The 27,930-nt window shown below is 39.5% G+C and overlaps 1 long non-coding RNA gene across 1 annotated transcript in view; it reads left to right on the plus strand.

Moving 5' to 3' along the window:
• Positions 1-27,304, plus strand: part of LOC117229672 (uncharacterized) — a 190,080-nt gene extending 162,776 nt beyond the window's left edge. Inside the window, exon 4 of the long non-coding RNA XR_013032935.1 lies at positions 26,792-27,304. This is a non-coding gene — a long non-coding RNA (uncharacterized LOC117229672). The remainder of the gene's footprint in view (positions 1-26,791) is intronic.
• The last annotated feature ends 626 nt before the right edge of the window (positions 27,305-27,930 follow it).

Below are 27,930 nucleotides of genomic sequence, written 5' to 3' on the forward strand. Positions count from 1 at the left end.
TTGAATTGACTACTAGTAAATAAATTATGCATTACGGGGATATCTTTTAAAACTGATTTTTTTCCGCTTTTTGTATGGAAACCGATCACTGTGCGACGTCACTTGAGATAGCTTGTCCGAACGCAACTGAAATAGCTGAGGTTACAGTAGATTGACCTGTTGGAAAATCTGTTAACCAGTTCGCTGTTTTTGACGGGCATGCTAGTCAAGCGCAAAAATTTGCTGTGTAAATTGTAATTTCAGTGAAAATGAAAATATTTTCTCAAATTATAAGATGTTTTAAATATTTAGGAACGAAGACGAAATAAAACGAACAAATAAAAAAATATAAATAATTTTTATGAAAAAGCTGTATATAATGTCTAGATTAGGTAGTATATTCGTTACCGTTTGCTTCCTACGAAACATTTTAAATGCACGCTTTTCAAAGAGGTCGCAACAGCTAACTGATAAAAGGCTAATCTTTATACGAATTAAATAATGATACCAAAAGATAATGGAATCAATAATAGAAACTTTAATGCTTGTAATTCATAGTCTACATTTTGTACTTTCCCTCCTCCCTTGCAGGAGTAATGTGTTTATCTTACGGACTAGATCGTTCCATTAAAGTTAAATAGAATTAAGACAACAGGGGACGCAGGCAATTGCGACCATCGTACAGCGTGTACAGAGTTCATTATTTCAATAGTGTCGCTTATATTAACAATAACATATATCAGCATTCAGTCTCGTAACGAGGCATCTGGAACGGGTAAATTAATTAAAAGAAATACCGTAATACGTTCCAAAATAAGTTGAAATCTAAAGTCTCTGTAATTAGGGATAATAGAATTCGCACCCATGTATCTCGTATATCAGAACTTGCAGGAAGCTGTACAGCGAAACTCGATTGAAAAACTAGTTCATGGAATCTGTCGTTATTTAAATCTCGGTAGTTCCATGTAACTTTCATGCCACGTACTGATTTCTTATATTTTTTAATCTATTATTAATCTATTATACTTTATTTTTAACCACAATGTTACAGAAATATCTTGTTTTATTATTTCCACTTTATAATCGAGAAGATCACAATCTTCATCTCGCATTTCACAAATCAGAGAAAAATTAGCCTCTTTAAATTTGTTATTTCGTTGTTAATTTATGTACGAAGATTGATATTTCCTGGTTTCGCGTTACAAAAACTGTTCTGTACTCGTACGAAAAATTTGAAAAGTAAAAACGTCCAACAGATATGTTGAACGGGCACAGAAAACCAGTATTTTCAAACGAACAAAAAAATCGCAAATTGTTGCTCGGTGCCTGTAATAACGTTAACGAAACTGATCGTTACTACTTCACCCGTTATCTGCGCGCCGGCATTTATTCCCCGAGTCTAAGCCGTTGCTTTAATTATACTTGAAAATCTCCGGCAAGTTTCCTCTTTCTCCCGACTGTCTACCCATTATCTTTCCACGCATATATTAAGGACGTTTCCCCAAAGAATAGTGCGTTCACGGTGGCACGGTTTTGTTGATAATTTAGCAGGCACTAGGTCCGAGCGAGGGTTTAAACTGTGAAACAAGGGTAGGCGGCTCGTCGCGTGCGCGCCGCATAGCTCGCTCGCTTGACGCCTAATCTCCGTCCAACTTCGTCGACCATACTTGGAACGGAAGAAACAGCAAACAGATTGTTGCAACAGCGACGGCCGAGTGCAGCCTGCTAGAAGGAGAGAGCCAACCGTGAAGATAGTTTCCAAGATAGTTGAACTCGAATTAATTGCCGCTACTTACAACGGCCCGCGTGCATTCGCCGCTGTGTCCGCCATCTTCATCGTAGCACGGTGTGGACAATTTTGTTAATCTATACTGGTTAGCAATATTTTCAAGTTGGTAGAGAAGAAGCGATATTTTCAAGTTGGTCAAGAAGCTTCGTGATGTGATGAAACGAATGATGTTGAGAGAATGAGAGTAGTTTGTCTCGAACAAGATTTTCCAGACAGTAACGATAATTAAATAGAACTAATGAGAACGAATGTTTAATATATTAACATTTTTATCATTTGCGTTAAGAGCAAACGGATTGTATTTCTAATTAACGTAATAAATGTGTATAAATTACACAAACCTATGGACCGAAAAACATACTAAGAGACAGAAAACAAATGTTTCTATACAGAAACAGAAAATTAGTGAACGTTCATCCTCTACGTCTTTTGGTTTATCATTATTCCAAAATAATGTTTATATTGTCAAATTAGTTCATATTTGAAAGACTTAAAAGTGTGACTGTTGTATAGGCCATACTACTCAATTTCATGCGCATAAGATGCACTAGAGTTAAATTAAATGCAATTTAGAGTTAAAATGGCTTCCATCGCGAAGTGCTAAAACTTTAGCTGCCACAGCTACAACTTTCTGATCGCAATCTATAAAATAAATATACGAGTGGCATCACTTTTCTCATTGTAATCTGTTAACACGTTCCGTGCCGAGCTTTTTTACTCGAATCTTCACACTTTGATATTTTACTATAACTTGATGTATTACGTGCAATTATTAATTCTCGTACACATAACAACGTAACAAAAACTTATCAACGCCCATTCTTGCGGTGGAAATTGATTCTTCGGTTCTAAATTTCTTGTAAACAATTTGTTCAGTTCACTAAGTAAACATGCAAGCGTGTACCATCGATGGTACACGTGGCACGGAACGTGTTAAAAGAATTAAAGTTTGTTAGAACTTATAAAAAAAGAAGAGTGTTACAGAAGAAATAAGCGCTGTAACAAATCTTATCTTCTCCAGTCTTGTAAACAAATTGTTCTGATTTTGCGTGACTTTGCATATTGGCAGTCGACGCGTTAAATTGGAAGTAGCGGTTCGACTCTGAGGTTACCGCGCCACGCGATTCTGTCTTTGACCGCGACTGGCGCCGGTAATAAATACTAAGTTGAATCGCTAACACGGGAGTGTTTACGCGCGTGCAGATGACCTATGAAGCAAACCATCGATGTTTACATTTTGGCCGGCCTAAATCCGTGAAATCGAGCATTGTGTGCCGCGAAGCGATGAACGAGGAAACCTGCCGGTAAAATCGACCGAATCCCGATCGACCGGTATCGGTTTTTGATTAACGCCACCTTCCCGGCCGTGTGTTTCCTATGCGCTCGTATTAATTGCACGGTTTCACTCCGCTTTAGAAATAGCGCCGGCAAGTCCCGTAAAAACCGTTCAGGTTTTACCGGCTGCCGTTTTCCCCGGCCTCGCGAAATGTCCCTGGCTCTTCGGGGAACCGGAGGTGTCGCCTCCCGTTTCTATCCTACATCACATAAGCTAGTTGTAAAGTCGCATTCAGGCCCGTAAAACTCATTGCGTGGGTGCTAAAAACATTCTTAACGCGAGGCTGGTATAATGAAAAGCTTCTTCGTTCTAGAGTTACTACCATCCGAGCGTTTCGAATGGCGTCGCCGAGCCCCGGCCCGCGATGAAACAAGTAATTCCATTCGCCGCGAATGTGTCTTTTTACTTGTCTCGGCGTCCGCCTCGCCCTCGCCTTTCATCGATGTTTTCAATTACCCGCGAGTCAAAGTCATGAAAAGTATTTCATTCGCAGACGCAGCGAACTTCAACGTCGAACAAAAAACGTTTGGGCCTCCGCGGGCTTTCCCGAACGAGCGGGTCGCCGCATTGTTCGACTGCCGTGCAATCACGGCCGCTTTTCTACGACTGTTGACTGCCGTTGCCGTCTGTGTTGACAGCCGGGCTGAACGGAACCTAATTTGCGGCGCGTGCGGTCAAAGGATGCAGGTGAATCGTCTGCATAGCGGGGCAACAGTCGCGCGGTTCGCTCGGCCGCGCTCGCTCGCTCCCGTTCTGTTCGCCAAAGAAGGAAATCGTTTCTATAAAGGACAGGCAATTAAAAACTTTTCTGGTAATGCATTGGCGCTGGTGTAATTACAAGGGTAATAGGTTGCTACTTTACGGCAAGTGAACGGTAGGGGCCCGGGACGAACGAGCGGGGAGAGTGAAGAGGGGAAAGTGAACCTGCCACTTTTAGCTCCTTTCATCCCACTGGCATTCACTTGCGTTTCTGGCCAAGTGTGCCTCGCGGGAATAGGTACACTGCTCCGTAAAAAGTTCTTCGTTTCCCTCCGTGCCTGGCAGGCCGAGGCGATCCCGCCTCGTTGGTAAAACGCCTTTCGAAATTACTGCGTTAAAAGTTCAAAGCGGCCCGACCCGGTCCGACGCGGCCCGACCCGACCGGCCCGACGGCATTAGGAACGATCCCAGAAGCTCGAGCTGCTTTGCTGCTCCCGTTTAGAACTTACAAATACATACGTAACTCGTTCCCGTTTTAATGCCGCCGGAAATTCGCCGGAACTTCTTCGGAGTTAAATACTTCGCGTAACTAGAAACAGCGTGATTGGCAGTCTGTTATTCGGGGTTCACGCGACTCTGAGCGAAAAGATGGCACGCGAGTGCTATCATTAGGTTCTCGGGGAATCGTCACACTCGACGATATCGAAATTTGATTAATGATTACTAGACTAGATTATGTATTTATTCGACTTTCTATTTTTCCTTATTTATTCCCCAAATATTGTGACACTTGACGAGAAAATGAAGTTGAAGTATGAAATCCCGAGTCGGCATTTTTTACGCGTTCAAGTTGTAAGGACAAAGAGAAAATCGGAACAAATTTTGCAAATATTGTAATTTTGCTATATCGAATATCGAATTGCTATTCGAATTGAAATAAGCATCATTACACTGCCGTGAAATTTTACAGGAACTAGTAAATACAAGGTTTTGTGTTAATTCTCCGGAAGAACTGTACGAACAATTTTATGCAATACTGATTCGATCCCCGATTCGCGAAGTTTTTCGATTCGATAAAATGCACAAGCACAAGGGTGCAATTACCTAATACGATGCATTTCCTTCGCTAATTTCCGCGCCAGTCTACGGAAAATCGACTGCGAAATGTAATTTTCGCGGCTGGGTCGTAGATCACACGGAGGTCGATGCTATTTGTATTCCGTGGCATCGCATCTATCTTCGAGAGTGTTTGTGAATCCCAAGGAACGCTGGGACCGCTGCACTTGACCCTTTTCCCAATGGCAAGCACTAGCCGGCTCTATGATTCGCCGTGAAACGCGGTCTCTTCTTCCGGACGTTCCTATTATCCATTTCTGATGTGTAACAGCGGGCTGGCTATCAAGAAGCACACAAACAAACCCATCCGGATTTTCGTTGCATTTAATTTGTTTTGCGTTACACTTTCCGACAGCGCTTTGTTGCAACTTCGAAACACGATTGAACGATATTTTAGAGTACTGAAAAGTTATCGCGACATTATTGTCGTTAACGAGAGCAGAAAATTATAATTAATATCAAGATTCACCAAGCGTGTTTTGCAAAGTGATAGTCGGATGAAGCTTTTCGCGTGTGCGTCTTTCAGAACGATGTTGGAACTATGTCTGACTACTGGTAGTTGCTTCTACTTCAAGAAATTTCATTAGTATCAAAATCCATTATTCTTTATCGACTTTACCAGTTTCTTAACTATTGCAAATTTACAGTGACAAATGTAAATCTCTTTCTCCCCCCTTTCCATTCTTATTCCTGTATACAATCATCAATTAACACTAACGTACCACTGCCGGTAAAAAGATCCGCTCCGGATTTCTTGTTTTGTAGTTATTAAAATTATAAAGCAGCTTCCACTGGAAATCGTACAATATACTTTTTTATTCAGGCACATACTATTATAAAAATTAGAAAATATTTGAATAAATGCAGTATTATAGGTTCGTTTAGTGTTAACCAACTCTCAATACTAAAACTTAGAATAACGCAAGTATTAAAAATATCATTTGGAAAATCTTTTTCTACTTTTGCAAGGAACATCTAAAATAAATTAGCGCACTTCAGTTTCTGTGCTTAGGTATACATTAATGGATATAAGACTCGGTTAGATCTGGGTTAGGAAAATCTTCCTCCACTTTTTCCTGGAACATTTTTTAAATAAATTTGCGTACTTACTGCAGTTTCCGTGCTTATGTATGCATTAATGAGTTTATGGAAACCGAAAGAGCTGTGTAAGGGGAAAAAGAGCGGATAAACTAAGAAGAGAATTGAGAGATATCGATATATCGAGTGCAATGCGTCGCGTCGCTCAGAATGTAGACCGCCGGATTGTGGCATTCCACTAGCCGTCTGACATATCGGACACCTGAGTCACTCTCAATTTAAAGGATTTACGAGCTTTCTCTGCTCGAGCATGCGCGAACGTCACAACCCTATGACCTGGACAAATCCCATCAAATATTGACAGCCTCCGATCGAATCGTAAACCAAAATTTCAAGGAAAATTTGTGATTTTACGTTCCACAAGGAGCAACACGCTGCGAAATGCACTAACTATGAAAAACATTTTGCAGAATTTATGATGCATACACCAATGACACGACAAGAAACTTGATTCGTTTACAAATCTGATGCCTCTGTCATCATTCATCGTTCATTTTCTCGTAAAAGGTTTTCGTAGTTTATAACTGATGGAGAACTAAACACGCGTTTTCCCTCGAAAATGCTAAAAATTCACGCGTCTCCGACTTTGGAAAAATTTTATCGTGACCTATCCTTTTTCAAGAATCCACCATGTTCGCGAAGAATGAAGATTTTCCTTTAGAACGACCTCCTGAAACCTGATACATGATTTTCGTAGTCGCTTCACGTTCGAAATCGTTCCTCATTTTCGAACCACAATTCTGTCGTAGAACAGATTTGTAATCACAGTAATTTCTACGGGAAATGTCAAATTTCTGGTTCCTGTAAATTTTCCTGCGCTAGTCCTACGCCTATGTAATTTATTACTCATATATCTAATATATCTCACTTCTTCATATTCAACTTATGGATATTACGCTGAGCTCAATCGTGTGTTTTCTATTGTAAATAATGTGCTCTCGATTTTTTTCAATCGTCCATTACACTCTTTCAAACAGAATTTAAAGCGTATTACTTAATATCATTTCGCATCGTTATTATTAATCGAAGGAATTGCGGTTATCTTATTATTCTTTTTTACTCTAACTCTCTATATATCAAGTCATTCTAAACATCTGTATTTTCTCGTCTTTCGTGATTTTACAACTAATGGGAAACTTAAGCTATACTTAATATAAAACAATAAATGCAGTGAACAAATTTAACAACGATGTTACGTTTCAAAAATGCTAACAATGAAAATAAATTGTCACTGAACTTCTGTTTGTTGCAAATGAGATGGAGCATTTTTATTCTGAATAAAGATCCGCAGTCTAGTCGCATCACATATTTCCTTACACGCAACAATTTTCATCGGAGAACATGCTCGGTGCATGTATAATTTTTTTCGGAGTTTTTATAAGAAGCTACAGGTATTGTCCTGAAAGTGGCCTCTTGTCAGAAGACTCGATGGGATCACTGAAACACGATTTTCCAACCGGACCTCGGTGAAATAAGAGGCGATCGATCCTCCGTGGTCTTTTGAATCTATGAAGTGGTTATGGAACTGTAAGCAGCCGTTCCTGAAACGGTTTCTCCGTGGAGCCGGTCGGGTATGCACTTTCGAAGAGTACCGAACGAAACGTATGGCACGCCAGGGTAACATCCACTTTGATAGTGGATATCAACCCTGAAACCCTCCCTTATCTAAAGGCCTCCGTCGGCTCTCTCATTTCCTTTCCCCTTTCGACTTCGTCTTACAATAACAACTGGCTAACCACGTTTGTGCTCTATCATGCCTTTGAACTCGATCGCGAAATATCCCGTTACAATCTCGTCGGAGTGCTTTTTCGTCGGGGACTTGGGCCGCGTCGCTAGAGGATTTGAAAGTGCCGTACCATAAAATTCGAAAGCCGGTTCTATCGGTGAAATAAAAAAGGAGGAGACCGGCGGCGCTGCGCCGCCCGGCTAAAACCCTGGCAATACGCTCCGGCCGAAGCCAATCCTCTTCGGCGTAATAGTAACGCGGGTTAGCATCGAATGTTCCGACGTCGGTCGCTCGGACCCCGGATATTATCTAGGAAATTTATTCGAGATCACGTCGACCTGCTATGATTAAATAAAGATATCACGTGCGAGCCGCTCGTTAAAAGCCTTTAGGAGACCATAACTTTATCACGCCTTCGCGGGGGATGGCCTGCCGCGATAAAGCGCGGATGTCTCGCATTATATACACGTGCGCGAACCTGCCGGCCGACCAGGCCATTCGTTAGCTTAATGTTTTATCGGCGGCCGATGCGTCGCGGAATGAAAATGTTCGCTTTAAGCCGGCCAGCGAAATTGCTGAAAGCGAGCACCGATGTCGCTTTCGCGAAAGAACTGAGTTCTTTACGACCCACGAAATACGGTTCCACTAGCTATCTATATCCACGGGATCATCTCTGCCTGAATGACCACGTCCCTGCGTTACCTCCGTCGCTGGTCTCGGAAAATTGGGGGATGAACACTGAATTTGAACCTATGCATTACGAAACAAACGCATACCAAGTGAAAATCAAAAATTCGTGTAATTTTGTCGAATTTGTCAATAGAACAGGACTCGGAACGCTTCGGAACGCAGCATTAAGCTCCGTCTCCTGTCTATATCTGTATAATAATATACTTATGAATAGAAAGGTCCAATTATGAGTTCGTACAGCTGAGATAGAACATTGATTCGTTCGTATAAACAAGAAGCGGATAAAGAAGGTGCTACTGTATTCGAAGCTGCTCAAGACAGCATTTTCAAATTCTAAATATATTGCACCAAGCTCGCGCGCAATTTTTGCAACGGGATTCGAGCGAGCTTTGCAGCCAGGATTCCTTGAAAGCTAAACCAGAAATCAGATTTGCCCGTATGCGTGTCACCGACACATAGTTCCCCTATTGAGGCGATGTCGACGTCGATTGTTACTGGAACAATTAGCTAGCGAATTCCCGTGCCAGCAAGTGAGGTACCGACTGATTCAGGAGCTGAAACATACTTATTTGCTAGCGACTTCTCAATAGAGCCCCGGCTGCGTTTTGTTCGCAATCAGCGGATCCAGCTTGATCGTTCGCCGCTCGTACCGTTTGCGATTGGTTCATGGCACGATTCGACTACCCGTGTTTCGAAAACTACGCGCTACTGTATCTTTGTTTGGTGGGAGCAATAGTACGACCGTTTCATAGAGAGTACGCTGCAGGATCAGGACAAAAGTTGCGTCCATTACGCTCCCGTGCGCCTCAAGTGCGTCACGAAATTCTTCGATTTATCCGTGTGCGTCGGATCTGTCGGTCCTTTCGAATGCTGAATCGGAATAAAATGCTGCAAACGTTGGCGAATGCGTAAGGCCGCTCTTTCATGCATTCACGTGCTCGTCTAAATCGTATTCTGTGAACGAATTGTCTATTTATTTATCGTACGGAACGTTCGCCGATAAATTTATTGTGTGATCTGATGTTTTTTTACCATACAACCATTTCCTCTTCCGGTAATGTTTTGCTTTCTGCTCGCCAAACTGAATTGAAATGCACTCGACGACGCAAGTCTTTTCGAAGAATATTTATTGCAATATGAAAACAAGATGTCAGTCTATCGGTTCACCTACGTACACTTTTAAATAAAACATACCCTTTCCAGAGGATCTAAAATTCTTTAAGTGTTACGATATTGGTAACTTTCTTCCGTATAGCTTAAAAAACGTCTTCCATCCGAACCTCTTAGTCGCTGTCGTCTCGTGCGATATACATATACGCATACATATGTATATCCACTTGGCGACCTGAACTCGAGACCTCGAGATCTCTCGCGGGCATCGTAAGGGAGAAAAAGTGCTTGCGTGTGAAACATTTTATACTGTATGACTTCTGTGAATGCTTAACGATTTATGTACACGAGTATAGACATATCGGATAACCTCATCCAATAAACGAAAAATATTTAACTGCTATACAAGTCGCACACATCATTTACGGGCTAAAACCTTCTAGTTACAAATTAAGGAGTACGCTAATTAGTCCTAAACGCATTCTATTGCATATATTATTATTATAATCTATTATAGTTATTACTATCTATTATACTTATTACAATATATTATTATTATTACTATCTATATAGTTACTATATTAGTAGTTTACTATAGCTACTATCTACTACAGTTATTATGAGCAAAATTATTAAAAAGACTACATATTTCAAGGCTTTGCGAACAAACAACAAATTCTGCAATAACTATCTTCGTTCAAGAGATCAGAATATAGTCACGTTAAGTAAGAAATGCATACTTTATTCTATAATTTTACTATAAAACCTATGCATTTCAAACTTAATAACCTAATATGTATTCTGGCATCGAACAATTAAACGCAAGGATTTTTATGTTGCACACGTTCAACATTCACAAATATTCAATAGTCAAATCACTCTTGGACTGTCCGTGTAAGAAGCACATCTCCGTGAAGTTAATCATCGCAGGAAAATTACGTCCATTCAGGATGATCGTAATAGTAACGCAGTTTTATGCGTTGCTGGGTAAAATATTGAACAGTATAAATAGCGTTGCAGAACCGAAAAGTGTCGGATTTGGTCGATCCGTCCGGTGGAGATGAGATCCCTATTGAAGGATACGATCTATAAAACTACCCTATCTATCCTAAGATTACCTCCTTACATTGCTACCATGACAATCACTGTCCTCTATATTCCTCGGGGCCCGTGGGACCCTTCAACCGAGTCCTAGTGATCTTTTACTACAACTCTCAGAATCTGTAGCAGATTCCCAGGAACTATTACAGCTACCAAGGGAACCTCGCCGTGTTTAATGTTTCCGGGTACTTTTCTTGGTTCCTAGAACCCTCAGGAGTCTTCAAAATAGTATAGTTTCCTTCGTTATATAATACTGAACTTCTCAAATGCCGCCAGATAACATCAAATTTATTAAGTACAGTGACTCCTATTAATATTCGGACACTGTTTAAACCGTAATAACTTTTTTAAAACTGGACCAAACGATTTGTATTTCTTTTAGGTGATAGAGGGACTAGTATACTAGACAATGACTAAACTACTTTGTTACAATATTTCTATTGCTTTTTTAGCATGCATATAACTTACCAAGATCTACAAAAAGCATTCTTTAAATTTTCGTTATAGGCACAGATAAAAAAGTTTAAAAAACACGAGTTTTTATTTTTTTATTGTCATTCCAAGCAATAGCGTTCCTCTATTATTTAAAAAAAAAATTCAAGTCTTTTTGTCCAGTTCTAAAAACGCTATCACGTTTTAAATATTATTCGAACACCGATGGTCCAGACTCTGTAGTAATAAATCGAATTTAATAGAAGATATTTAATAAAAAATATATACTTTGCAGAGGATACAATTAAACGCATAATCATTCAAAACTAAAAATATTTACGATTATTATTTGTCGGTTGGGAACAGTAAGAGTTAAGTTTTCACGAGTTAAGAATGATGTGACAGTAGTTTTATGTTGTCTGCAAATGTTTATTGTTTCGTATTCAATCAACACAGTTGTGTCATAAATGCATAAAATTCCCGGTCCATAAAATGTGTTATGAAACGTTTGAGGAATAACCAAATTCACTTGCAAAGTCAAATATTACCTGCTGATTCAGCAAGAAAAAAGATGGTTGATTGCGGCTAGCTCTAAACCGCTCTAAATGAATTGATATTTATAATTATGCAGTGGAACGGACAGGCAATCCCATCCCTGCGTATTCGTTATCGTACTTTTCGATATTCTATAGATTCGCGTGCATCTCTGATTTAATTATCTGCCCATGAGCTGTTCGCGAGCAATTAGTTTGTTGGTGTACGGGGAACTGTTTGTTTCGTTTTCGGAAACAGTTGCGTAACATCTCTAATTAAAATGCTTTAGAAACGTCCGTGGCCGCGTTCGTTTTCGCGTCACGCACGGCTCGGATTGATCAATTTATAGTACTAATTAAAACGATGACATTTCAGAATAAGTGCGCGCGCGATCGTGTTCTGCGAACGGTGATACGTGCGGCTACATTTAATTATTAATGTCCGTAAATGTTTATGCGGTCCCAGGAACGGTTCGTTTCAGTTAATCCTTTATCAATAGAGCGGCGGTCGGAATATAAACTCGGCGTTGAAATATTGCCGTGTTAAAGTCGCGCGCGCCGGATACCGGCAGGGGGGGAGGGACAATTAACAAGGCGCGTGAACCGTTGTAATTACAACCAAGTATACTTGCAATTAACGCGAAGCGTGCAGCAAAATTCGCGGGATGCCGATTGTGCTTAAAATCAAAGTGCGATCGACAAACGGACCAGTGACGGCCGCGCAAACGCGTTTGTACGTTGATCAAAGGATGATTAGCAGGTGTGAACATCGGGCTTCCGGTTTCCCTGCGCTTTAACAAACCACGACAAAACGTAATTCAGATCAATGCGCTCGATGCATTTTACTCGTCGGCTGGCGACGTATTCTCGAAAAGATGCATTGATTACGGATAACATAGGCGACTTAAAAATAATCACAATTACTCCGAGGTGGTCCCAGATTTTGTCACATAATTGAAACAAAATGGCAATAATATCTAGTATTGAAATCTAAATATTAATATCTTTTATGAAAATAATAGCGTAAAATATTTTCGTTATTATCTTGTGTTGTTCTAATATGGAATTCTTTTTATTATACGCACGTTTTTCACCTATCTCAAATACCATTAACGTTAGGTCAAACTGACGGGTTTGAAATTTTTTAATTACCTTCAATGAGGCTGCAAACATGCATTTTATTTATTTATGTATTTATACATGTTATGATAACACGATCTCTAGAAATCTACAAAAATATATTCTTGTCATTCATATTTTTATCGAGTAAAAAAATAGCTTCTCGTGCTCCGTGAACCTAATGTTAAACATGTCGTTAACCCGAGAAAGATAACCTACGTCGCAGAGGCACCTGCGAAATAAACAACTGACTGCACCGTTTTCATAGAGGTCTAGTGATTTAAGTTTAAAATTACTTAAAATATAAAAAAATATAATATAAATGCATTTTATTTTTACAATAATGCCAAACCTTTAAAATGACTACATTAACTTAAATAAATATCCATTGTTAGTATAAAATTGACGCCTTAGAAAAGCATGCGCCTCTGAAGCGTATGGTTATCTTTTACGTACGTTGTCATATGGTTATCTTTCTAGGGTTAAAGTATTTACGGAGATTCTCCGCGTAAGTAAGCATGTGTATACACATACGTATCACGAGATCCTCGGTAACGCCAGAATTTTCGAAGGTCGCAAGCATTTTGCACCAGACGCGTGTTTCGCGTTCGGCAACTCAAGCTGTACATTTACGCATTTTTATTTCAAGCAGAGAACGCCTACGCGTCGCACAGTAAATTTTCAAGTTTTCACGCTCGCGGATGTCCTCTTTTGTCGTTCGCAGTTGCTGACGCTGTCATGTGTAACGCGCCCCCTTTGTTTGTCGTCGCTGGCGACAGTGACGTTATTGCAATCAACATGTTCTGTTATGTAATGCGCACAATGTTTTCGACATTATTGCGACCCACGTACTGTTCCCTCTATTGTATCCAGCAGTGTCACCCGGAAGCTGTGTATTTTTGTTCTTTGCGGACGTTGCATTACGAATCGAACACGGGCTTCCTCGATATTGTAGCGATTCAAATGGAATCGTTGTGTCAAAACGATATTCTGTATACATAACTTGTTTTGGAACTGACGCGCAGTAGAGAAAAAAGCTTCAGGAATGCAAAAGTCAAAAAACCAAACATGGAATAGGCAATTCTTACTGTTTCTGATTATGCATTAAAAATAGCATCGAAATGAAGGATATTCTTTTCACCTATTATTTATCGCTTAGAACGTTAATATTGATTCTAATTATAATTGCCGTGTTCAGAAGCATTAGGAAGATATAAAAATAAAAAGGAATACATTTTTCAAGTTTGTTTTATGAAATACTCATAAGATTCGCCCGTATTCATTTTAACTTTTGTATAAATATTGCAAATGGAATACGTAGTGTAGTTTATGCTTTCATCAACATTTCACGAGTTCACTAATAATTACTAATCGTTATAACAATTATAAGCCTTAGTAATAATTGTCTTAATAGTAATAATTATAATGCTTGAACATGTAAATATTATTTTGTTTCTGTTACTATTGGTTTTATTGTAAATTTCGGAAAATTAGAAAAGGAGAAATTTTGTAAAAAGAAAAGCAGAATCTCTTAAAGAGTTTATGAATTCACTGTGAATTGAAACTGGCATCTAAATTGAAATACGTTGCTTCCTCTGCGCTATTTTAAACAAAAGAAACATTTCAACAAACTTCAGTGCCCACAGCAATTCTAATCGTCGTCGATAGATAGAAAATGGACAGTTCGAAGTATCGTGTAGATGAGAAATCTCGCGGGTTTCACGCGTCACTTACGCTACGGATAACCATCTTAATTTAAGGTATACAGGCTTACTTCGGGTGAGGCGGCCTCGGGGTGGGTAAAGAAATGGGAAAACGACAAACGTGCTCGACTCGAGCAAAGAAATCGTGCTCGGGATACAAGTTTATCGCAGAAGCAATTCATTTTACCACTTTTAGAAGTAGCTGACTCTGCGGCGTATGCATTACGTGGCCCTCGCTTATTTACTTCTCTCACCCAACAAGCATTACGTAAGTTCCTCGAAAGAAGCATGCGTGAATTGCAAAAATACTGTCTCATTTACGAAAGCCTGGCGCGCACATTCCCCGGCAGCTGATCATTGAATTGCCTGGTCGTTCTGCTCTTGAACGTCACTTTCAGAATTTCAGAAAAATCAATCGGCTCTTTTGTTCGAATAAGAAGATTGTGAAATGATTCTTCTTCCTTTTGCATTTTAACATGATGCTAACGATTATGATCCAAAGCGTTGTATCCCGTTCCTTATCGACGTGTACAAACCATCGTGTTAAGTTTAATGATCATAGATTTCGTTGCTCGTATTTAGTGACAGTTTCAAAGAAGAATGCTTTAACCAGTTGGCTGTGGCAATCTCCTTTAAAAAGTGTATAAGTTACTGTAAATGTACTACTATATATACGTTTGATTTTCTTCGCATTTTCTTCAAATACAATATTTTTATGAAATACATAATTTCATAATAAATATCGAAGCAAACTCGTCGAAAACAGCCAGCTAGTTAAATGAATAATTTATAAATGCCCACACCACGCTCACAACACGTATTTACCGTTTATGTGCAATAAATCAATTCTTTTCTCTTCTTTTGCTCTGCGTTTAAGCAAAATCTGTTTCGAAAGAAGCCTGCCTAATATTCAATATTCAGGCTACAGCATAAGGTGGTCCTGGTGCGTTACGTAAATCGTGAACGTAGACGGGAAGTTTCGCTTGATTTACGGCCAGTAAAAATACTGTTGCGGCCGCGCTTTGCTCGTGCACACCTAACTCGTTCATTTCGAATATGAGCTACGGCCGCGTCGTTGCTCGGAGCGCGGAGTTCCGGAGTCTCGTAGTTATGTTACGGTGAAGGGATTAATTCGTCTCTGAAAACAAGGCTGGAAGCGAAATCCGCTTTTCTCTGTAACGCCGGATATCTCGATTACGCATTTCACGGCCGATTTCACGGACAACAGCGATCGGCGCGGTACAATTACATAATCCGTATTTCAGCGGAGTCGCGGCCAGTAACGTGAAAACGGACGAGGAATGTTAGGGACGCGACGATCGTCGTAATTATATTATCGAGATTCCCGGGCTGCAGATGCATTAGCAGACCAAACGCGTCCTCTCTAATCTCTAATCGTGATCGAAAGCTGATACTACCTATCCTGAGCGGCGCGGAGCGCACGTATCGGTATCGTCACGCGAAAGAGGAAGCTCCGTTACGACCGATGGCTGCAATTCCGGTCGAACGTGACTCGTGCCGACATTTAACCCTTCTACCGTGCCACTTGCTCCCCTTCCGTCTGATCGAATGTTGAGTTAATCGACGTGATTAACTTCGTTAACTTGGGAATCGGCAAAGCATCTCGACAACGAGACTCCCTCTCTACGCGAACCTTCCCGCTCCTTCGAGGGCCTGCCAACTCGCGTGCTCGTTCGAACGGCACGTTCCAACTGAATATATACAGTTTAGTTGATCACAAATGCATTAGATCGCCTGCTGCATTACGTACAGACCGGGTTAAGCGAAGAAATCTTTTCATACTATTGCACTTTTGCACATTCTAAATAAAAATGTTTTACTCCTTGATCTATCTATCCTTGATAAGGGAAAGTTATCCCTGATCTATCCAAGTTTGCTTCAATTTAAAAATTTTATTAGGAATATGCCATATCTGAACAATGCTCTTTTGATTTTTTCACGAATGAATCAGGTCATCTGCTGCATACCCCAGATTAAAGAGATCTCTTTACATCATTGTACTGTTGCAAATTCGCGAAGTCCGAACGATTTTGACGTTAATGATAGTAAATATTTCAAGATTAGAAAGAGAACGTTTCTTTGGCTTGAAGCAATTTTGTGCAAACGATAATATTAATTGGTTGCAATGTTCGTATTTCAGACTTTCATTTTACGGAAATCCTGACAATCTATGCGTTGTACTATCTCCACCATAGAAATAAAAAAAAATTGATAATAACTAATAGTAATTAACAATAATCATAAATAGTAATTATAATAGTGATTATAATTAATAATTATTATAAATAACTGAATTAATAGTAACTAATAGTAAAATTAATAATAGATTAAATGCAAAATAGAAAAAATACTCATACAATTTGGAAATATCATTATATTACTGTCAACTCATCAGAATGATTAAGAAAAGAAATAAATGTCTATACAGTTCCTATATCTCTTGTAATTAACGAAGACAATTTTTATTTCGTATAAAAATCCGCAGTCTAATTGAAAGTATCAATTCCTATGTTTGCCATGTCGCCACTATATTCCGAAATGTCTTTCAATCAATTTCACATCCTCGGGTATTCAATATTTCAACGTCTGAAGATTACTTAATTTATATTATCACTTAATCATTTCCACGATTTACAAATTATAGTTTCCCGGTTCAAGACAAAAGAAACTTTGAAACCTGTAGCGATTTATCCCGCCACGTCATGAACGGTGGAATCTCCGTATCTTTTTCTCGTAAAATTCTATCATGTTCGACTTATCGTCGAGTCTGTCACTGCATCGCGTCATAAGAACTTCATTAGCTGGTTCTCCTGCTGAGCCGTTCTGCTGCAGCTTGGGACTCTGAAAATCTCTCCGAAAGATTGAAGCAGCCCTCTTCTAGAAGCATTTGGTGATTTCAGTAAGTAACATCTAAGCGAACGTTAAGCGACATTTCACGCGAGAAAAGCGGCCGTGAAAAAAACAGAAGCAAGCGCGAATTTCAGCTGCTCGAGTAGTGAACCACCGCGCCGCAACGGCGAATTTGGAAGAAAAAGGGGCGCGACGCGGCGCCGTGCCGCGCCGGTGGCTGCCATAAATCAAGGATTATAAAGCGATTTCGTCTAAACCACAACTTGGACACTGACGAAGGAAGGACACTGCTATCTGAAACAATGTGCGGGCAAATGGGCACCCGACGTCATGCGGATTCCCCTACGAGCTTCTGAACACGCGCGGCCATCCGGGCGCCTCCATGAGCTTTCAAGTAACTGTTAACCCCGTGTACCCTAATGGCCAACCGTGTACTTAGAGATTCTCCATTTTCATATTCAAATAATCCCCCAAATAAGAGAGATATCAAATATTAGCTGACCATTTTCTGGCACGTTCGGAACGGCACTCGATTTTTAGTTACCTCCTAGTGAATTATCTTATAGTATGTATTTTACATCCTTATAATTTATTGTATACGTACATTATTTATACTATTATTTATTTCAAACATTAAAGATTCGTGTACAATCGGTGGAAAAAATAATCGTACACCTTTTAAGACGAAAAAATTTGTATATCATTGGGTCAAACGATCTAAATATTTTTGGGACTGATTTACCAGACAATGGCTACAAAAATTGTTTTAAAAAATTGCAATTGATTAGGATGATGAACAAAAATTGTAAAATCATGTTTCTTTCAAACCTGTAATGAAAATTTCATTGAGATCGGCAGACGTTTTACATCAACTGACGTATCGTTGTACATTTTCCGGATGTCCATGCAAATTTTAAATTGTATAATCGTCGAGAAATCAAGAAGAATCTCAGCGAAATGTAAATAAAATAATATACAAAATCTTGAAACACATCTTGAATTGTGAGTCTTTCGAGCCTTGAAGATTTTTCAAAGTTATATGTAGTTGAACGATGATCATGCATGCAGGAACGAATCTTAGAGAAAAATAAATTTGGAAATTCATGTTCGCATGCCCTAATATTTCACTGAGGACGGAGCATCGAACAAGAAACCGTTACTTTACGCTAGAAACTCTTTTCTATTTTAACCAGGCCAGATCCATTGTTCGCAATCCAAAAACGGGAAAAGGCAAGAATGGGGATACGGCCGAGGTTCGACTAAACTATTACAAACGGCAGTCCGCTTGTCTTAATCGTGCATTATTCTTCAGCCCGATGATATGCGACTACGCTTGCTTGTTTTCTTGCTCGTAAGTTTCGTGACTGCTACGAGAAACTGCAAGTAGGCGGCCAGAGAGGATGCATTACTCCGGACGAAGCTTGAAAAAGCACTTCCTTTGGAGCGCCACGTTCTCCTGACTTCGTGCGTTTTTTTTCTCTCGCGTGTTTCAATTCGTGGCATTCGCGAGAACCGCGTCGCATAGTGGTCTGGAACGCGGTAATTTTTGGCAAAAGAAGAATTAGAAACAATAGATGGGGACCACGTCTTTTTCCTCATCGCCTTCCAAAGAAGTCACTCAAGTTGCTACAGCTGCGAGCGGTCGAACTGACGTTGAAAATGCCTCGGTTTGTTCAAATCCATATAAAATTGAAAATCGTAGCTGAAAGTTTGTGTATACCTTTTTGCGATACTATAGCTCTTGTTAATTGATAAATAACTAAAATAAATAAGTTAATAAATAACTAAAATATAGGTACTCTTACACGTCAAGATATTAGAACAAATTAGTATTTTAATATTCTAAAACGTATAATTAAATCAAACGTTTTAAACTGTATTGTCAAAACGTTATGTTTAATTACAGAGTCGTTTGAAGTAATATTTCGGTATCGAAATTTCAAAGGATGACAAAATTTTTTTCGAGAATTGTAGTTGAGAAAGTTATTTTTGACCGAAAATTAACTTGTTCCAGATCACTGTGTGCCGATCTGAAAATTGTCGAACGAGATATCTTCCGACGTCTAGTTGCGAACAAAATTGGACACGGTTAACTACTTCGATCGCGAGACTTTGGCATCGATTTCGTCAATGATGAAGAGCTCGCTGCCGAGAACGCGACGCTTGGTTACTTAGCATATTAATATTTTTTGGCCACGGCCACCGTTTGTACCAGTGATAACGTTCGAGCTGGATTTCTTGGTTTCTTTCTCGATATGACGGGAAATCCTCCAAGCGTGGCTCGTTCCTCGAAGTTACGCTGCGGAACAAATTATCGATAATCCAGCGATCGAAAGGGGAGCCGAGGGGGCGGAGGCTATTTATTCGATGCTTTAAGCGGAACGACAGTAAAATTCGATTCCCGATGAATTACGAGGGGAATCCTTAAATAGGATGCTCCAGCTTCGATACGATCAGTCTTTGTGTGCAGTGCGCCGTGTTTTCCTGTTTTTAGACTGCAAATATGTATGCAGGTATGCATACAAGTATGCATTTCCGAAGATTAACTTGTGCGTTCAATGTCATACAAATGCTCGAACTGGCGAGTGTTTTACTTTCGTTATGCAACGTTTAATGAACTCTTAAAAAATATATACAATCAATTTCATTAATTGTAATTCTAATGAAGAATCCTTTAGAAACCTGGTGTCACATATTTTTCAATGAAATCTCAATACACCTAAATGTATGGTAAATTAGCATAAACGTTCTAAAAAAATTGCTTCTCTTAGAAAACAAAACTCTTTGACATTACATATTTAGTAGCAGAAGATCCAATGTAAAAAAGTACTCATATAAAGTAAAAATTACAATGCGATATAACAAAAGAAAATAACATCTAAAGAAAGAAGAAACAGAAAATAAAACACCAAATCAATCGTTCAAAAAAATGGATTCTATTGTGAAATAAGTACTAATTCTGAATTAGTAATATATAAACAATTAAAAAATGGTTATTATGGTTACCTTGTTATTTGATACGTGAAATTGCAATAACGCAAACATTTTAGGACATTCGTTTTCAATTAATCAGGAGGACGATACGTTTTCATATGAAAAAATAAATCAGCAATGATCGACCGAATCTGCGATCATTATTGCGAAAGCGCGTTGTATTCTCGAAGATCAACGATTTATCACGGAACACAGTTTTCTCGCTAATCATCGCAAACTGATATACGTAGACCACATTGGCCACGTACCTTCCTTCTTTTTCTGCTGTTCAGGTTTCATTAATAATTCATGTTGGCTTTCCGTCGAATTCAAGCACGGTGTAATCACGGATAAGTAATACTCAAGGGTGAGAGGGAAGGTCGTAAAGAGAATTAACGTGCCCCTATGGAAGTTACGGAATGCTCGGAATTTGCCGAGCCACACTGGACCGCGGAATAATGATAATGGTGCATCCTTTTTCTTACGAATGGGATCGTTAACACCTTCGCCATAAACGTCGCGAGCCGTACGGTCTTCGAGCATCAGCAACGACCCACGAATATATGTATATATACGAAGCGAATTAATCTTATTCATCAGACAGCAGCTATTAAAGCAATAAACCCGGCCGTGTAATTAGCTGCTAATTAATGTTTGCTCAACAGAGAGTGTCTGGTATCGCGTAATAATACCGAAAGATTCTTCTGGAGAATATTGTTAATAATACGTGGAACAACGAAAATAAGCATAATTAATCAGAACCGTGATATAACGGCTTGCTGTCGGTATCAAGCAATGAATTTGAAATAAATTTCGTTGTTATTAATGGCACTCGCATTTATCGATACAAGATTGAAACAAGTTCGATAGAATTTCGATTAATAATGCCTGACAAAGCCGATACGGAGTCGTTTGCGAAACGACTCATGCGGCTTTCATCGTTGAACGAGCATAATGTGTTCGTCCAGTATCCGTAACAGTAATTAACAACACGATGTTGATTAGGAAAGTTTCGTGTCTCTATGCGTCCCGGAGCGGCCTCAATTCGCAAACTTCGCCGACAGTTTTCCCAGATCCCTGTCCAATCTAATCCGTCCACGAATGAATACAGCATGCAACCCGGAAAGCCTGTAAGAATTTCGTAAACGTCCAAAGGATGAAGAGCAGCGCCACGCTATCATTATCTCTATTAGCGTACGCGTAATTATACATGTGTATACGCCATCGTTTAGAAGCTTCTGCACGTTTATGTATCCCCCGCCAACTTCGATGTTAATATTCCACTCAGACAACTTTAATTAAACAATTCTATACGTTTTTCTTGTGCTCGCATGCAGAACAAGGTTTCCTAATTACTATACAGCATTTCTTTTCCGAATAATAGACGCACATCCGAAAGTCTGCCAATAATTCACGCAGTGTGAAACAGACAGTCGCTTGGAAAAGAGCACAGTCGCGAGGAAGAAAGCGGATAACTTCGTCAATTTCAGAAATCCAAGGACAGCATTTTAGAGAACGCGATTTTGAAAGCCTGATTTTTAGTCCACGGTTTTTGTAAGCTTCTGCAACACCTGTTACTCGTCCAGAGAATAGCAACGATTAAACTGCGGCCACGTATTCTTCTATTCCCTACGTCGGAACAGAGGTTCTTTGATCAAACCAGTTGGATTTAAGGGAGGAGGGAAGAATAAAACGCTGGGGAAAGATTGGAGAATAAATGTGCAGGAAAGAATAAAGACCGGGATGAAGCGAGCGAGTACGTCTTCCGTCAAAAGATGGATGAACATCGCACGGAGCGAGGGTGGAACCAAGGAATCTGCAGTAATACATGAGGAGGAGAAGACGGCCCAATCTTAACGGATGCATTCCCGGGAATGGCATGCAACGAAGAATAGCCTGATACTCTTTAGGAACCATGCTAGACCGCCGTATCCTCCTGCGAAACGAAAGTATGGTCCGACGCGCAGTTGTTGAGTTTTCCGACCGGAGAGGAAGATACGTGAGCTCGTGCTGCACCGAGGAAGAAACACGGGCTTCTGATAATCCTTCTTTAATGATCTGACAACGGTCTGTTTTCCTGCAAACATATCCCGACGCCTTCGAAAATTAATCTCAAATAATCTTCAGTTTTAATGGATTTCCGAGCAGGAAAAATTCCATGGTAAATAAATCTGCGATTGAACCGCGCGAGCAAGTCTGTTTTCTCACGTTTTATTCCTGGACAAAGGATAACAGAATACAGTAAATCCTACACAAAATTGTCGCTCAGCTTGTAAACAAAAATGTACAATTTTGAAAGAGGAGGATGCGACTATTCGAGCCCCGCGGCTCGTTTTTGTAGTCGCCGATTGTCAAAAACAATAAAAACGAGCCGCGAGGCTCGAATAATCGCATCTCCTCTTCCCAAATTGTTCATTTTCATATACAAGCTGAGCGACAATTGGAGAGAATTTACAGTAATTTGCAAAATTTTGCTGGATAACAAACAATAATATTAAAGATGGGACACTCGAAACCTCGCAACTTCTCGAAACTCGGAAAGTTTCGAGTTCTCGATTATGTTCGTCATCGGTTCTGTCGTGATTGGTTATTTGTAAAGTTGAGTGGTGATTGTCGAATATTCTTATTAATGTGTAGGCGTGTTTGAAATCGTCTTCGTTGGAAGAGTGGAAAACTTTCAGTGAAAGTGGCGTCTTATTGTCGGGTTATCTTAGCGTCGACTTGTATTAGTTGCACGATACGTTCCGATGATATAATCCAATTCCTTAATACTTTCGCTGCTAGGCTACTTTAACTTCCTCGGGCACTGCGAGATCACGGATCATCAGGTTTTACGCCTCTCACAAAAAGATATTCGATCAAACAAATCGATCGACCGTAAGTAGGTTGCGGTTCTCTAAGAAACAGAAGTTTCTTTTACGTCTTAACGATTGCAAGAAATCGTCCTTGATATAGTAGGTGATCTTGAATTTTTCTAACATTTTTATTATTTCGCACTTGGTCTACGCGATTTCGTCAGAACTGCATAAAATCCGCATGACAGAGGAAAGAACTGTTGATAACAAAAAAACAGTACATTATTTTATATTTGGTGAACGCGGACAAATGGGGTTAATTTCTAGTTAAATTTCTATAAAACCTAATATAATTCAAATTCATAATAAATTTTCATTATAATTATATTTTATATTAAAAATTTATTATGACTGTCTTCACCCCGAATCTAAAATCAATTAATTTAAATTTCTATTAAAAATCTATTATAATCTAAAATTTATAATTAGGTGTCTATATATTAAAAATTTGTTCAGTCTGCGATGTCCGCATGTTTGGGTCGTGATTGTCGGTGGTCATAAACAGTTTGTCCGATCTTCTGTTGAGACCCAGTAGGATTCGCTGTCCGTCACGCTTCTGATTCCGCGAAAAATTGTTTTACCACCTGTATTTGTTCTATGCATTTTTTTTCTATATCGAACGTGTCGCGGCTGTACCATTCGCAAAGCACGTTTTTCGATTTGCTCAGACGAGCGCCGGTTTCGCAATGACTCTCCTCCTCCTTGCCCGTTCACTCGAAAAGTTTCCAGATTATCGGACGAAATTTACGGCGGCGGGAGGGAAATGTAGCTGCGTGCCAAATCTATTTGGCCCGGATACGACTATTACTCCGCCCAGTCCTCGTATGGATACCAAGGTCGACTCTAAGGGCTTTTCAAGAGTGGATATAATCAGCATGTTATCACCCCTGGAAAATCGTAGCGCTGGTGTTCTCCTGACAATATTTCACTTATTGCCTTCATAATAATACTTTCACATCAATTTAACGTAACACGTTGCTATCATCCATAAGTAACGAAATTACATATCTATGCTTGAAATTTAATTTTATAAGTGCTGCAAATATGCAGCGTCGTGTTCAACGAATTAAATTCTCGCTAGAAGGCCTGGAGCTCGGTATTGAAAACGGTAATCAGCGGACACTCAAATACGATTCTTCGAGCCTCGCGGCTCGTTTTTATAGTTGCCAACACCTCGTGCGCGAGAAAGAGAGAGAGGGAAAGAACGAAACTTGGATCTCATTTCTATCGAAAGTTCTTTGATTTTGACACAATTTCATCATTTCACCCGACTGTACGTCTTGTAAGATCTTCATCCAGCCAAGGACCGTCTGTTACAGCGCATCACGAACCGCATTACAGAAAGGCTTACGGATCGAGGAACGCGCATCAAAGACTTTATATCGCGAGATTAAAAACCATACGAGATTCCGAGAAGCGGGGATCAGGGTGTATCCGGCAGACACATATTGCATTACATTCTGGTCACGGTATCGAACTGCGACAACTTTGGAACTCGAGGCGCTTCCCGGGAACAGAGGAGCCGGAAATATTATTCGCTCGCGGGAACAAACGCATCCAAGGCATGCGGCAGTTAATATTCCCGTGGAACGGTTACGCGTCCCGCGAATAAGATTTCTCATGGGGTTCTCGGCGGTATGATTTTAATTAAATGGTCCGTGTGTTCCCGTCGCCCGTTGTCACCGCGGATTTTCGAGTGCCGCTAGGTACCGGCGCGTCGGAAACAGCGGTAACTCGGTAATCCGCGGCCCCGGAAGCTAATTTCTGCGAAACAAGGATCAGGTTATCATCGAGAAGGCGCGATGATAGGTCCGTGAAGGGCAAACGCGGAATGGATTCACGCCGTGGAAGATAGAGCACACGGGAACAGTATCTATCGCCGTGGAAAGAAGCGGGTGGAGGCGAATCTATGTATGTGCAAGGTATTCCACGGTAATACGTTTGCCTGCAGCAGCCCTGCACTCTGTTTACCCCCGACAAATCCCACTAGACACGATATTATCCCTCTTATATACCCCCTCGTGCCGTCATCCAGCGGGATTCTGCGGAGGGAAGGCCGCGCAGCTTTCCGAATATCCAGGAAACGATTCGTAAAACGACCGGCATAAAGCTTGACATCGTGGTTTGCGACCTTGTTCAGATCTATGCGATTTGAATCGCACGAACGCGGAGAGAGCTGCGGTACGGAGACCAAAAAGAACCGGGATTCGTTTATTCTCGGACCGACCGAAAAAAAGAGAAATTGAATACCGTTGCGTCGGGAATTATTAGGCAGCATAAATATTTTGGAACGGTCGCAAACGTTCCGTGAATTCTGCAAATGTATGCATTCGCTGCGTGGCTGAAGAATAGATGACCCTAAATATGGGAATCTATGGGAGCCGCGCACATTGCTGAGAGTATCTTCATTGGAGATGCTTCGAAAATTCTGTGCAAGATGTTTCGGAGTGTTTTCAGTCTGACCGCGTTTTCTAACAACGACGTTTTTGATTCGAACGTGTCTATAACACACGTAAAGCTATCGTATAACGATGAAGTACGATCGAATGTATTTAAACGTTAACGTTAGAATAACGCGCCGGGATTGCGGGGGTCACACAAAATTTGTAATTCTTCTGCAAACGTGTAAATTTATATTAAAATTGGAATGAACAATTCATCTTGCCTATTTACTACTAAAACATTGATAATAATATATAATGTATAAAATATGTTTTATTATATTTTATAATTGTAATATATAATATAATATATAATTATAATATAATATTTTATTTTATAATTTACGATTATTCAGATTGTAAAGATACATTTATGTGTTATTTATTTAATATATGTGTTACTTGCGGCAAATACTGCAACAACATTTGTTAAAAATCTGAATAAATTTGTTACTGTTGCTTTTCTAAACTAATATAAAACACTTGCTTTTAGAGCTCTGTAAATCTAGTGTCAAGATTGTTTACTTATGTCGAAAAATAGAAGGACGTCGTTCTAGGGTTAATTATCTATGTTTCAAGTTTTAATGTGTACCTATTCAGTCTTTTATTTATTTATAACATTTTATAATATATTTATTAATATTATAACATTTTATAATATATTTATTAATATTATAACATTTTATAATATATTTATTAATATTATAATATATAATATATATTATAATATATTTATAATATATTTTATAATGCTGGGACACGTAAAAAGATATTTGTTGGTAGAACCATTTTTCTAAACAACCTGCGCCGAGTTGCAACAAGGGGGATGCTAATTGTTTCGAAAATGCAGCCAAAAGGCTGCACGCTTCCAACTCATAAATAATTCTTTGACATTGATCCTGCGTGCACGAAAGGCAAAGAAAGCGTAGCAAATGTTCAAACGCGTTGCATTAGGAATAAAGAAGTCACTTGGTATTCATCAACATCGTATTCATCATGTTTTAATCCATTCGCAACGGACCTAGCACCGGTATGCCAAAGAATACCTACCGTGCTTGCATTCATAAACTGATGCAATAGCATGCTTTTATTTCTATTTATTGCCTTTTTCTTCCGGCGTTTCCTTGATATTCACCGAGAATTCATATTTTTTCGATTGTCAATCAATTGTTTATGTTATCTTACAGCGTTTACTGTGAACTCTCGTCTCTTTGTTTCAGGGTCTCTTAGCGCGGATTTCTCTGACCCAGTCGCGTTGCTCATATATTTGGAGTATCATTTTTCAAGGAAAGGAAGCTGGCTCCCGAAAATTCTTACTCGGATGAAATAGTGCTTGCGAATGCATCCCGTTAATACTAGGTCATTCGAAGATAGATGAATTCAGCGTACCGGTTACTCCCACTGATTGTCTGCGCATGGTGAGTTACGACTGATCACGATTCAAGCATGAAACAAAAATTTATTTATACCGCGACGTCTGCCGTCTTAACGTATTATCTACCGGCGATTATTCAACAATTTCCGAAAGTCTATAATTTACCGCTGAAAACTTCTCAATAAATTGCTTAGTCGCAGTAATTATTTGAATCGTAAATTATGTAAAGACAAGTACCCGCAATTTGCAAGTAAAACATAGACTACTTATTTATTACTGTCAATTATTTTTCACAATTCATCGAAAGATTATTTTTCATAGCAATTACATGCAATGTACAATTGTTTCGGTACAAGCACCGCAGGACTTTAGTATGAAAAATTCCGGGTACTTTTCTTAGATAATATATATCAACAAGTCGTTCCCAGTAACATTATCTAATACTTTCATTTGAGCTTATCACGGTAGTACGAATTTTTGTGCAAAATAAAAATCGTTTGCATTAATTGCGAGATGCAGGAGCTACAAGAACATTGACTTATTTTCTCAATAAATCTAATGAATTGCAAATAATACAATAATATTTTTCAAATCTACAACTTTTTCTATTGTTTTGAGATTGATTTACTAATTTTCGTCATAAATGCATAAAACCCGCAGTGTCTACTTATCACGCGGTGAAAAGATTGGATAAAGCGTCGAAACGGTACAAGTTTTCCGACGGGGACATGTAGGCGTTTCCTTTCTCCTAATTATCGAAGCAAAAAGCTGGTCTGAAAAAGAATGATTGATCGAGCGATAGGCATCGGTTTCACGGCGGGCCTATTAAAGCCGAGCGAGCTTCGTCATGGTCGTATGACACCGTTGATATTTCCACTCTACGGTTCGACAATTGAGAAATCCCGGCTGCGTGTAATGTTAGTCAACGGAATCGCAAAAAAGCCGGAGCGCGGTAGAACGAGTCTCATTTAGCCAGAAGTGTAA

This window comes from Megalopta genalis, chromosome 3, assembly GCF_051020955.1.
Source record: "Megalopta genalis isolate 19385.01 chromosome 3, iyMegGena1_principal, whole genome shotgun sequence".
Taxonomy (NCBI): Eukaryota; Metazoa; Arthropoda; class Insecta; order Hymenoptera; family Halictidae; genus Megalopta; species Megalopta genalis.